Source organism: Mauremys reevesii, linkage group 6 (genome assembly GCF_016161935.1).
Source record: "Mauremys reevesii isolate NIE-2019 linkage group 6, ASM1616193v1, whole genome shotgun sequence".
NCBI classification, from domain to species: Eukaryota; Metazoa; Chordata; order Testudines; family Geoemydidae; genus Mauremys; species Mauremys reevesii.
The window spans coordinates 55,171,256-55,185,461 of NC_052628.1; the positions used below are offsets into that span (position 1 = coordinate 55,171,256).

Sequence of the window (14,206 nt, forward strand, 5' to 3'; positions counted from 1 at the left end):
CCACTTGTCATCCCTATCCATTCCACAGCCCTATAAAATACCTGGGGGGGAGGGTAGGGAGGAACTATTGGCCAATATGTGTCCGGTGTGTGTGTGTAAAAGGATATACCCACCAGCACCTGATAACAGCTTACCTTATGCCCTCACCATGTTTGTCCTAGGATCTTAAAGAGAAACACAATTAGTTCATCTTTAAATGAGGCCCAAAGTTTCAACCCCACACTCAGATACTGCTTTGGCCTGAATGCACTCCACAGGCCTGGCCCACAACTGCTAAGAGATTAAACATTAAAAAGTTAAAGCACAAAAATTGAGACTTATCATCCAAACCAGCTCATTTCCTAGTTTAGACCAGGCCTAAGGTTCAGGTATTTTGGTCTAAAACACATTATTTAAATTTGCTATAAAAACAGTGTAAAATTATCATTTTAAACATGTCATATTCTATATGACAGTCACAAGATCATACATTTGACTTCTATAATATCGCATACCCTTAATCAGCATTTTTCATGAGAAATTGAATGTTTTATTTGTTACAATATAAAAGCTAGATAGATTCAACTCTAGTGTAAGGGGGCACAACTTCACTGAAGTATTTAAATATAGCATCCATCCACTCCTCCACGTACAAAGACAATTGGGCCAAAATCTGCTCTTGGTTAAACCAGAATAAATCAAATAAATCCATGGAGTTAAATCAGCTTTAAATGGGAGTTAATGGAACTAGAATCAGAACAAACGAGCCCGGGAGGAGTGGTTTGTCTTTAGCATTGCAAGTGCAAATGTTATTTAATCTTGGTGAAATGCACTGGAAGTCCTCTCTGAGATATGGCTCTACTACATTTTAGTGAATTTGAGTCATTCATAAAGCTGCACTTTCATAAAGCATAAATAGAGGTAAGAACATAAGAACATAAGAAAGACCGTACCGGGTCAGACCAAAGGTCCATCTAGCCCAGTATCTGTCTACCGACAGTGGCCAATGCCAGGTGCCCCAGAGGGAGTGAACCTAACAGGCAATGATCAAGTGATCTCTCTCCTGCCATCCATCTCCATCCTCTGACGAACAGAGGCTAGGGACACCATTCTTACCCATCCTGGCTAATAGCCATTTATGGACTTAGCCACCATGAATTTATCCAGTCCCCTTTTAAACATTGTTATAGTCCTAGCCTTCACAACCTCCTCAGGTAAGGAGATCCACAAGTTGACTGTGCGCTGTGTGAAGAAGAACTTCCTTTTATTTGTTTTAAACCTGCTGCCTATTAATTTCATTTGGTGACCCCTAGTTCTTGTATTATGGGAATAAGTAAATAACTTATTTTGCAGAGAGTCATGGGTGTTAACAACAGGGAGAGAGAAGACAAGTTGGCATGATAATAAATGTGTCTTAACTGGCCATCAGTAAATTTAGGCTGGAAATTAGAAAGTTTGTAACCATCAGACATGTGAGGTTTTGGAACAACCTTCCAATAGGAGTTGTGGGGGCAAGAAACCTAACTGGTTTTAAGATGGAGCTTGATAAATTTGTGAACACAATTATATGGCATGGTTGCCTGCATTAGCAGGGGACTGGGTTTGATGACCCAGGAGTATCTTCCAGTCCTAAGTCCTTATGTTCTTACAATGACCTAAGTATAGAACATGGTTTTCAAAGTGATTTTGCCCAGTCTACACTAGCCAAACAAATGCAATTACATAAGAATGTTTCTGCAAACATGGTTTAAGCCTCTCTGTAGATAGAACATACTAATTAGGCACTTTCACCATATAGAAGTCTGCTCTGAAGGATATTATTCTGTTAGCAGATGGAACAATTTCATATGTTAAAATGTTCTTCAAACCACCTTTAATAATGAATACACTAACATGGTTTAACTGCTGGTGTGAATGAGGCTTGATGAAAAAAAGTGTCTTGCCCAGCTTTCAGAAGAGTGAAACCATTAATACACTTCACTCACAATAAAGAAGAGAAAGGAGTATTCTGAATACATCGAATGCAGTTTTCCAGCTCAGACTATTGCTCAAGGAAAACATAATCCCAACTATACATATAAAATGATGGGGTCTAAATTAGCTGTTACCACTCAAGAAAGAGATCTTGGAGTCATTGTGGATAGTGTTCTAAAAACATCCACTCGATGTGCAGAAGCAGTCAAAAAAGTGAACAGCATGTTGGGCATCATTAAGAAAGGGTTAGATAATAAGACAGAAAATATCATATTGCCTCTATATAAATCCATGGTATGCCCACATCTTGAATGCTGCATACAGATGTTGTCACCCCATCTCAAAAAAGATATATTGGAATTGGAAAAGATTCAGAAAAGGGCAACAAAAATGATTACAGGTACGGAATGCTTCCATATGAGGAGAGATTAGTAAGACTGAGACTTTTCAGTTTGGAAAAGAGATGGCTAAGGGGGGTGGTATGGAGGTCTATAAAATCATGACTGGTATCGAAAAAGTAATTAGGGGAGTGTTATTTACTCCTCATAACACTAGAACTAGAGGTCACCGAATGAAATTAATAGGCAGCAGATTTAAAACAAAGAAAAGGAAATATTTCTTCACACAACGCACAGTCAACCTGTGGAACTCCTTGCCAGAGGATGTTGTGAAGGCCAAGAGTATAACAGGGTTCAAAAAGAACTAGATAAGTTCATGGAGGATAGGTCCACCAATGGCTATTAGCCAGGATGGGCAGGGATTGTGTCCCTAGCCTCTGTTTGCCAGAAGCTGGGAATGGGCGACAGGGGATGGATCACTTGATGATAACCTGTTCTGTTAATTCCCTCTGGGGCACCTGGCATGGGCCACTGTTGGAAGACAGGATACTGGGCTAGATGGACATTGGTTTGACCCAATATGGCCTTTCTTATGTTCCCATTATTTTCATTAGAGGCATGTTCTTAGCTCCTATATAGCAGAATTGCATTTTTCATTTCATGTGGGTAAAATATGAGGGTTTGGTGCAGATCTACTAGCTGTATATCTTCATACTAAATTATCCTGAAGCAAAGCCCAACATGTTATGAATAAAAAAACTGATCTGATAAATAATGCTTGATTCCCAGAGCTTTGTTGTCATTGTTAACTGATTCAGGAAATTCTCTATCACAGATTACCAAAATCTAATTAGTTCTATTTCACTTAATGTTAGACTTTTTTTTTACTTTCATATATTTATAACAGTATCACTGTCAGGTTCTTACTGACCTAATGTTTGGGTTGCAAGCACTGCTGGACAATGTTTGGTTCCTTAAAAAAACGGTTTCTACTTAACTTTAAAAAAAAAGTCCCTGGAAACATTTTTAGTGGTATTAGGTTTTGTAAAAGATTGTTCTGTTAAGAGAATCTTAATTTGGGGCCAAATGTGAGCTGACAGTGTCTCTGTAAGTAATCCTAAATCATACAAGTGTAATTTTCTCACAACATTTTTTGGAATCAAACTGAAATAATCTGCTTGGATAAGGTAGGTCTGTTCAGTGTTTAATTTCCCATGAAATTATATTTTCAGAACTTCAAAGGTTTAATTATGTTCCTTTCTTTCTTTTGCCAGAGACGAACAAGCCCTACTAAAGTTAGGGCTCAGAAGCCTAAATCTAGTTGGCAAAATGAGATCTTTGCAAAACATACCATTAGTATTGATTCAAGTTAAAAAGTCATATTTCAATTCCCTATTGGTTGAGTTTTGACCTTTGTTAAGCTGTCATATAAAGTACATTTGTCTTTATAATACCACTGCTAACCACAATGCAGATTTTGTGGTTGGATAATTGTGTTATATATTGGTCTATGTCTCAATTAATCCTCACCTTGGGACAGATACACCTTGACATATCCAAGTTTGGTTGAATTCTGGTCCAATCTCTCAAATTTCTGACTTAATAAGATCAAATGAGTTATTTCAGAACAGACATGGAATTTCCTTTCATTGGTTGGGTTTCCTTCCTCCTTAGTCCTTACCCTGAAGTTAATTCAATATTTACCTAATCTATGTTAGAGCAGGGGTAGGCAACCTATGGCATGCGTGCCGAGTTGATTTTCAGTGAAACTCGCACTGCCTGGGTCCTGGCCACTGGTCCAGGGGGCTCTGCATTTTAATGTAATTTTAAATGAAGATTCTTAAACATTTAAAAACCTTATTTACTTTACATACAACAATAGTTTAGTTATTGACTTATAGAAAGACACCTTCTAAAAATGTTAAAATGTATTACTGGCACGCAAAACCTTAAATTAGAGTGAATAAATGAAGACTCAGCACACCACTTCTGAAAGGTTAGTGACCCCTGTGTTAGAGTAACTGTCATGGAAATGGCACAAACCAGCCAAGGATGATACACAAAATTTAACAGTTTTCTTAAAACTAGTGAGAGGAATTTCATTGTATTTGTCCAACAGAGGGCTCACTGGTTCTGTGCTATGTTCTTCAGGAATCAGACCTTCTCAAGAGGGTTAAAGTGTATCCAAAACTCTGTAGATCTTTACTTCTGCAATGGAATAACTGGATAAGTTATAGCTCTGTCCCCCAAGACCCCATGGCAGATAAATGAAGCAGAGATCAGTAATGGTTCAGGCCACAGTATGGAAAAGTATAAGAGGGAACCTTTAGAAATTAACCAGTCTAGGTGTTATGCTCTTTCAGCTCCCCATAGCTGTTTCCTAATGTGGATTAAAGCAGCTCCTGCCTTGTCACAGAGAATATGCTTTCAGTTGCAAGAACTAGTTATGGTGACTTTATAGTAATTTAAATAAATGTATATAGAATTAATTTAACCCTTGCTGGAAATCAAGTCAAGTGATATGTATAACCTGTGCTAATGACTGATTGGTGTCATGGTGAGCATCTGTAGGGTAAGGAAGGTGACTGTAGAGATGCAAAGTTGGAATCTAGGAATTTGTAAGATGTGGCTGCTGTTGAGGGGGAATATCCTCTCAGAATGGGAAATGTCTTTTGTGACTGCATAACCTAGGAGGCTTAAACAGCTTCCCAGGGTCAGGAATAGAGGTGGTTGGAAAATTGGACATTTTATTGCAAAGGAAAGGTGTCCCTTTTTAGTTTAGAAATTTTTCAATGAGTTCTAGTCAAGCCAGAGACTTTTGTGTCAGATACAGCTTAATCTTCCATGACATAATCACAAACACAAGATGAAGAAATGCTAGGCAAATATTTGTCTTCTGTGTAAGAGGTTTCCAGGCTACTAGGAAATGGATAAAGTAATTCTTTCTTCTTTTAAAGAAAATAAACAGTGAAAATAGACCTTGTAAATTCCCACATATATGGTAGCAATGCAAATATTAGTTTGAAGTTTTCATTACTAATATATTATTCGTATAATCACTGCAACCAAAATCTTTTTAGTAAACAATATTTCTAAGAGGCAGATCTTGCCCCTTCTTCATGTGGGTGTCTAAGGGCTGATAATCAGTGAAACGAGTGTGACCATTATGTATGTGGGGTCAGGATGTATGAAGTTCTTGTGGGTCTGAGGGAAGAATGGAAGGACCGAATTACTGATTGTCCTTTATTTAGCCCTAAAATGTTACTCAAATTGAGAGGTTTTTTTAAATATACAGGGTTTTTTTTTAGTTTTTGGCATGCACGTGCCATACTATTTTGATGTGCTAAAAACCTGGCACATTTCTATGTCAAGTAAAGTTCAATTGGCAGCATGCTTTTCCAATGGCCCAGTGGCCCATTGGCCATTTATTACCAATAAAAATGTTCAGTTTTTAACAAGATCTCTGAAGGCTTATGTAGGCAAAGGGGCATAAAGGATAGTTCAGTGGAAGCCATTGTAATTATTATTAATTAGTATTACAACAGTGCCTAGGAGCTCTAAGCATGGTCCAGGACCCCATTACATAAGTATGGCCATACTGGGTCAGACCAATGATCTATCTAGCCCAGTATCCTGCCTTCCAACAGGGGCTGGTGCCAGATGCTTCAGAGTGAACAGAACAGTGCAATTTATCAAGTGATCTACGCGGTTGTCCAGTCCTAGCTTCTAGCAGTTGGAGGTTTCAGAACACCCAAATCATGGAGTTGCATCCCTGACCATTTTGGCTAATAGTCATTGATGAATCAATCCACCATGAACTTATCTAATTCTTTTTTTGAACAAAATTATACTTTTGGCTTTTACAACATCCCCTGAGAATGAGTTCCACAGTTCAACTGTGAGTTGTGTGAAGAAGTACTTCTTTATGTTTGTTTTAAACATGCTGTATATTGATTTCAATGGGTGACCCCTGGTTCATATGTTATGTGAAGCGGTAGATAACACTTCTTTATTCACTTTCTTCACATCATTTATGGTTTTATTGGCCTCTATCATTTCTATCCTCAGTCATCTCTTTTCTAAACTGAACAGTCCCAATCTTTTTTCTCTCTCCTCACATGGAAGCTTTCCCCACCAATATTCATTTTTGTGACCCTTCTCTGTACTTTTCTCCAATTCTAATATATCTTTTTTGAGATAGGGTGACCAGAATAACATGCAGTGTTCAAGGTGTGGGTAGACAATGGATCTATATATTCCATTACTATATTTTCTGTCTTACTATCTATCCTTTTCCTAATGGTTCCTAACATTCTGTTAGCTTTTTGACTGCACATTGAACAGATGTTTTCAGAATACTATCCACAATGACTCCAAGATCTCTTTCTTGAGTGGTAACAACTAATCTACACCCCATCATTTTATATGACTAGTTGGGATTATTTTTTCCAATGTGCATTACTTTGCATTTATCAACATTGAATTTCATCTGCCATTTTGTTGCCTGGTCACCCAGTTTTCTGAGATTCCTTTGTAACCTGCAGTCATCTTTGGACTTAACTATTTTGCATTATTTACTCTCATCTGCAAACTTTGCCACCTCACTGTTCACCCCTTTGTCCAGATCACTTATGAATATTTTGAACAGCACTCGTCTCAGTACTGATCCTTGAGGGACCCCACTATCTGCCTTTCCACTGCAAAAAGTGACTTTTTATTTCTACTCTTTGTTTCCTATCTTTTAACCAGTTATTGATCCATGAGAGGGCCTTCCCTCTTATCCCATAACATACTTTTCTTAAAAGCGTTTTGTGGGGACCTTGTCAAAAGGTTTCCTAAAAGTCCAAAGTGCTTTATATCCACAGGATCAGCTTTGTCCAGGTGTTTGTTGACCCCCAGTCATGCTATCTGAAGTGGCTCCCAACCCTGAGTGCCAACTTCAGGACAGACTGTCAGAAAGCAGGGCAGAAACTCCAACTGATGGTGTGTTCTATCATTTAGATTATAATATAGATTTCACCAATCCAGTACCAAATGTGAACTCTCAAAATACAACAATAGTCTTATAATGGAGTCACATACAGTCTTCGTAGACACTGCAGTCTATCTTGGCACTCAGCCAAGCTGCACTATGTGTTAAATGGTCATTTACACTAAAATCACAAAATATTCAGGTTATGCCCACTCCCAAGAGACCAGTTGTTCACCCAGGTTGATTTGAATCCCAGACCTCAGACAATTGTTGTAGCTAATTCTTTATTAAACCAACTAAATGTTTATTAGCTAAGAAAAAGGAATGAGTGTTACTGATAGGTTAAAGCAGGTAAAATATACGTACAGGTGAGTCACAGTCTATACTTTCAAAAGATAGCAAAGAGGTAGTAATCTGCCCAAAAGTCTTTTAGGATTACAGTAACTCTGGGGATCGCGGTCTTCTTGTTCAGTTAATATGCCCTTTTAGAATCCAAATAGTCCAGAGAAGAAGAGTTTTTCCTTATGTCCATATTTATAGATTCGTCTCACAGAAACTAAGCTGACGTGGGTTCTTTCTTCATGGCCAGAAAAAAGGAATGCACTTAGAGACTTTGATCTCATACACAATAACCACTTGTTTTCAATGTACCAGCATTAACACTTTCCTGTTAAAGTTCTTCATTTCTATTACACAAGCATCTTTCATTTTGATGAGTTATTTAATTACTGGGGTATATACAAAGCAAAAGCAGGGCCCGAGTTACAGGATGGCAAGCAGGACAATTACTGCCTCCACCACCGACTCACTGGGCTGCCCAGCCTGTGGGTTAGAGTCAATGCCTCCACACACAGTGCTGGCTCTGCCCCCCAAAACTATCACACATGCCTTCCGTGGGGGCCTACTCCTTAATTTCTGCCCTGGGATCCTGCAAGTCTAACACCAGCACTGTGCAAATGTTTGCTGTTACATTATAACAGGGTACAGATAAGTGAAAACATCCCACCAATTTTTCATGAAGTCTAAACACATGCTTATGCATTTAAAATAGACTTTGAATTATACTAACATACAAGTGAGCAAGTCTGGCTTTCAGCTGTGAGTCTGTCAGTTCTCAGCTAATACCTAGGCCTTGGCCAGAGGTAGCACTTGACATCACACCCCTAAAAGAATTCCAATAGGTGGGAAATCATGCCTTACCAGTTACAAAAGCCATGTTGACTCATCCCCAACATACCAGGTTCATCTGTGTTTATTATGCTAAGTGTTGTAACAAATAGAATAAGAAGACAGTCTCTGTCCCAAAGAGCTTACTGTCTAAATAGACAAGACAGAGACAGGGTGTGGGAGTAAGGGATATAACACACAAGCAGAGTGAACCATGTGATAGTGACAAATATCATATTAGTTTCAATTTTTTTTTAAACGGGAGAGTGGGAGGGATAGTTTACTTAGGAGGAGATCAGCTAAATAGAAAGGAAAGGCAGGTGAGGGGGTCAGGGAGAGATTAAGAGAAGCAGGTGTGGGAGTGAAATTGAGGTGAAGAGACTGTGAAAGGGAAAGGGATGGTTGGAGCAAACAGCCAATCAGCACAAGGAAGAGAAAGTCAAAACTACAGAAAATTCTCCTAAGACTAAGGATCCCTGTTTTGAGTGCTTCTGCTCCAGCTCGCTGAAGATTGTGGCTAACTCTTTGCTGCTTACTCCCATGCCCACATAGTGGGATAGTGAGGGGAGACACTTTCTGGGGCCTAGTGCCCCCCAGGAGCATATGTGTATGTGGGGTCTCCCCTGCACAGTTCTGGCCCCAGTAGGGTGCTGGCCCCCTCTGGGCCCCTTTCCCTCTATTTCTCCCTCAGTGCAGCAATCCCTATTTCTGCCCCATACCAGGGAGAGATCCCAGCTGCCTCTTCTAGCAGCTTTCTCTCATCAACCATCTTAATAAATTCATGAAGAGCCTACTAATGTACATCCTGTTGTGGCTTAATTAGTATGTAGAACCTGAATGTCATTCCTTGGCACTGTGTCCAGTGGTGCTGTTTTTATTATTGTAGCAAATCTTTAGTGGGTGCTCTGAACCTATTCTATGAAAAACCATATAGTTCTCTTGGTGAAGCTGAATTATAAGTAAATCTTGTTAACTATATGCCTAATTTTCCACATGATGGAATGCAAAGGCTCTACCCTGGCTTAATCAGTCAGTCAAATGCTTGCTGAAGTATCTGGGGGCCCACACCTACCCAGGTGAAAAGGCTTTAGGTAATAAGGCCAGACTCCTATCTGAAAGCTAAGGATTTACACTAGGGATAACTACCAAAATCGCTCATTGGTGGGAAGATGGTGAAAGAGTGGAGTTGAGCAGTGAAAGGTGTGGGGTATTATTAAATCAATTTACAGGATTCTGGTTAAGTAGGGTTTTCTTGCTTCCTTTTGAAATAAGCCTGAGCTACAAACTTCAGATTATGAATTCTCCAGCTGCTCAGATTTGAAGGTATTAAGACTCAGAGGTTTGGTTTAGTCCTACATAAAGATAGTTCTGAGTTACAAAATGATCTGGATCTAGATTTGGATTCTAAATGAACTTTTAGCATAATGCTTGAGAGTGTTCTGATCTGGCATTTGCTTCTAATTTTGTTTCTATGCTATGTAACTTGTTTCTTGAGAGAAAAATCCATATTATGTTAGCAGCCTCTGTCAGTAAGTGCTTAGGATCATAGATGGTATGAATGGTAAATAAAAGTATCATAAAAATGTCCATTTTAAGTTTATTTACACTTAACTCAGTCCTGATTTAAAAGGCTACATTTCAATGGGAATTACACCTGTTTACAATAGCCATGAAGTTGGCCCTACACCTGTTACACATCAAGCTTCTTTGCATTTTTTTAAAAAATCCTTCTCCCTTTTCAGGAAAGGAGAGTAGAAGACATGGCTTACAGAGATACTCCAAAGCATTCTATATAGTCACCACCATGAGGACCTACTTGTAAGTTATTCTTCTATATTTCTTTCTTTATAGAATGCTTATAGTTCCTTTTTTGAATGAGTAGTCCTCTTGGGTTTAAGTGAATGGGGCTTGTGCTCAAACATCCATTGGTTCTGTTATATCTGTAGAACTAGCTAGCTGAAGTTTTTATATTTAAATAGTGTCATTAAAAGGGCTTGTTAAAGGCACTATGTATGCATTTTTATTAGGGAAAGGTATGATACTTTCTGTCCAGTTGTCTCTTTATGCTGCCATCACAGCAAAGTTCATACTCCTGCTTTCAAGCAAGAAAAGCAGGGACTATCAAATTACAAATTAAATCCAAAAATTGTTTTTATTGTACTCCAGTAGTGTTTAGCCCCCAATTGAGATCAGGACCCTGTTATGATAGGCATTGTACAAACACAAAAGAGAGGTAGTCCCTGCTATGAAGAGCTTACAGTTTAAATAGACAAAACATGGGAGATGAAACAGATGCAGAGAGGTGAAGTTACTTACTCAAAGTCATACAGCAGGTCAGTGGCAGAATGGGAATAGAACCTAGGTCTCCTGAATGTCTGATCCACTACATCATGTGGCCTCTGATTATTTTTAAAGAAACTCTCCAATTTAGTGGAAGGGCAAATTCAGACTTGAAGTAAGAGTTGCATATGCTTATTCAACTGATTTACTTTGGATTTTCACATGTGTACCTGAGAAAATTTGACCTTGTATAAGAAGACTACAAGTTGACTCATCATTTGGGGAGAATTTCCAGCTTCTATCTTGATGTACGTCCATTTTTCCTTTTTAGGCATAGAATATCAGGGCTGGAATGGACCTCAGGAGGTCATCTAGTCCAATTCAAAGCAGGACCAATCCTCAACTAAATCAAACATCTCTTCCTATCTCCCTTCCCAATTTGAATCTTTAGTTTGTGAGCAAATGGAACTATTTGACTTCAGATCATAGGGGAGAAAGTAAACTATTGTTAGGTGTTTCTGCAATCCTGCTCCATTGCCCTCATAGGGGCAGTCTGCAATTAAATCTATTTTTATTTTGCATTACAGTAGCCCTTAGGGACCCCAACCACTGTACACAAACACAGAAAAAGGTAATGAAAGGGTTAAAATCATAGGCTTTGATCTTGCAGGACTTAAGCACATGCTGTATTTAAGCATGTGATCAGTCCCATTGAATTCAATAGGCCTACTCATAGGCTTAAAGTTAGGAATTAGAGTGAAGACATAGGGGGTTTCTTTCTTCAGAAAATTGCCTTCTCAGAAGAAAAAGCCTTGAAATGAAACACTTCAGTTTGGAAAGTCTGCCACTTTTCTTCATAGGAATTGTAGCTTCAATGTCTCATGTACCCACTCTCATCAATGGTCTGGGCTTCCTGATTGGACTGCATCTCCAATGGTATATCAGGGGAGATGAAGTCCACTTGGGCAGCTTGGCCCATAGAAGACAAAGGAGTGATGAGGCAATCTAACTATAGCTCCCACTTCCATTGTGAGTGTCTATCTGAATTGAAATATTTTGGATTAACAAATCAGTTTTGTGGGCTTTGACCTAACAATCAGTTTTTTCCTGTGGAAATCAGCAATATTTTTGCAAAACACATTCACTTACTCAAAATCCCAATTTTCAATTAAAAAAAAATTTTTTGACAAGCACTGTCAAGGCTGATTCCCACTCTGGCACTTCAAGTGCAGAAGGTGGGGGCCCGCAAGGATTCTAAAAATTAATACTGGCCACTCCAGGCTTGTATTAAACTCTCAAGGTTATAGTTTCTCTCTGACCTTGGATGGGTAGATGCTGCCATCACCCAAATGCAAAAAAAACAAAAAAAAAAACAAACCCCTTTGAAACCAGAAAGGCACACTTGGGAATCCCTTCCTGTGGGCTACCCTCAAGCCCTTTCATCCCTGTCTGGGAAAATGCTGAGAAAGAAAAAACAAACGAAACCAACTGTTGCCACAAGCTAATTAAACAACATATGCACAAACCCTTTAGGACACCAAAAATCCAATCCTGTTAAAAGGTAATAAAAGGTAATAATTGGAGATATACCAATCTCCTAGAACTGGAAGGGACCTTGAAAGGTCATCTAGTCCAGCCCCTGCCTTCACTAGCAGGACCAATTTTTGCCCCAGATCCCTAAGTGGCCTCCTCAAGGATTGAACTCACAACCCTGGGTTTAGGAGGCCAATGCTCAAACCACTGAGCTATCCCTCCTGTTCTTAAAAAAAGGTAAATTTTATTAAAAACAAAAAGAAAGAAAATACAGCTGGAACTTAGGCTTTTGCTAGATTTTAAAAAACCTATTTACAAAATTTAAACATCAAGAATAACCTTGAGGTCCTGCTTAAAGGTTACAAGCAAAACAAAAAGCATTTGGGGTTAGCACAGAGGAGTCCACAAATCAAGAAATAAACCTAATTGTGTCTTTCTAAACATTCCTGATCTACTTACACATTTGGGAGTTCCAAATAAGTAGTTCTAGGTATGATCTGATGATTTATGATCATATCTGGCTTAAAGCTTCGCATAGCATAACTGCTCCCTGTTCCCCTCTTTCCTGGAGAACACAACTGACACACAAGAAGTCTTCCCCCCCCCCCCATTTTAAAAAGTTCTAGCCTTCCCATTGGCTCTTTTGGTTAGGTACCCACCCCCTTTCCTTTACCTGGGGACTTTTTTAACCCTTTACAAGTAAAGCAAGCAGAGAACAGCCACCAAGAGGGACTTTATAGCTAACTGGCTGGGTGGATGTCCATAAAAGGGAGCTACCCCCCCCCCTTCATTTATCCCAAGCACTATGAAAATGTACGAGTCTCTGCAGAATCAGTGCCATAGTAAGGGACGCTTAACAAACTTTATTGGTGCACCTCAACTGATTAAGGATTTTATTTTAACTCCAAAGGTTGAACCATGTTTTCTCCAAATTTAGTCCATCTATAGTTCACTGGAAACCATACAAAACACAATGGTTCCATTGTCTGGCTATATTGAGAGAAGGACTGGAGACATTTGACCTGGCTTTAATCAAGCCACAACTTTATTATTATTAGATGTCTGGGATTATCTGGCAGATAAGTGTACAGTGCAGGTAACCTCATGTTTATTCTGTAATTACCCAGGGGGACTTCCACCAGCTCCCCCTTTTTCCCTCCAGGTCCCTCCAGCAAATCCATGGCGGGACCTTACCATCCCACCCCTCCACCCACATAGGGTTAAGAAGGGCTATAAGAATGAAGGTTGGCTCCCCGCCGCACCAATCATAGGACTCCCCAACCACCCCCCATTCGTTCCTTTAATGAACACCCCCTTTGAACTCTTTTTCTATGCCATTAATCCAGTCACTGTATACCTTCCCTATGGAGTATTTCCACTGGACATCTGCCACGCACTTAAATAATGAGTTGTGACATATATCTTACTGCCCATCATGCCATGCATGAACAGAGCTGTTCTGAACCCGCTGTGGGGAAAGTGAAAAAACTCCAACTGCACCCAAGCCAATATGGTGGTAAGGGAAAAATTCCTTCCTAGACCCACCCTAAAAAGGGGCAGCTAGCATAATGCCCACAGCAAGTCTTGACCAAACTTGGTATTTCACCACCTAAAGGGAAGGAAGGGAGGGTCCTGCTTCAGCCTGCGCCTTTTAAACCCTGCATTCTTAGGGGATGAGTCAGCAACCACGCTGACCCTTTTGCAACAGTTTTCCTTCCCTCCCCGCACCCAGAAAGCACTGTTCTCTTCATTTGGCTGGCCAGCCAAATACCTTTGTCCCCCTTAAAGGTGAAGGATGGTTATTCTAAAATAAAGCACAACCAAGTGGCTTCAGATGCATTCTGGTTAGAGTTCTGAGTTCATTTGAAAAAGAAATGTAGGGGTGAAATTTTGTATGAACTTGTTAATTGAAAATACCAAGTTTCAGTTGGCAGTAAACCTGTTCAATACAGTAGGAACACTA

At 39.4% G+C, this 14,206-nt stretch overlaps 1 long non-coding RNA gene across 1 annotated transcript in view; it reads left to right on the forward strand.

The window, feature by feature from the left end:
• Window positions 1-9,674: 9,674 nt before the first annotated feature.
• The window catches only part of LOC120408400, a 140,649-nt gene continuing 136,117 nt past the window's right edge, over window positions 9,675-14,206 (forward strand). Inside the window, exons 1-2 of the long non-coding RNA XR_005600671.1 lie at window positions 9,675-9,753; window positions 10,173-10,248. This is a non-coding gene — a long non-coding RNA (uncharacterized LOC120408400). The remainder of the gene's footprint in view (window positions 9,754-10,172; window positions 10,249-14,206) is intronic.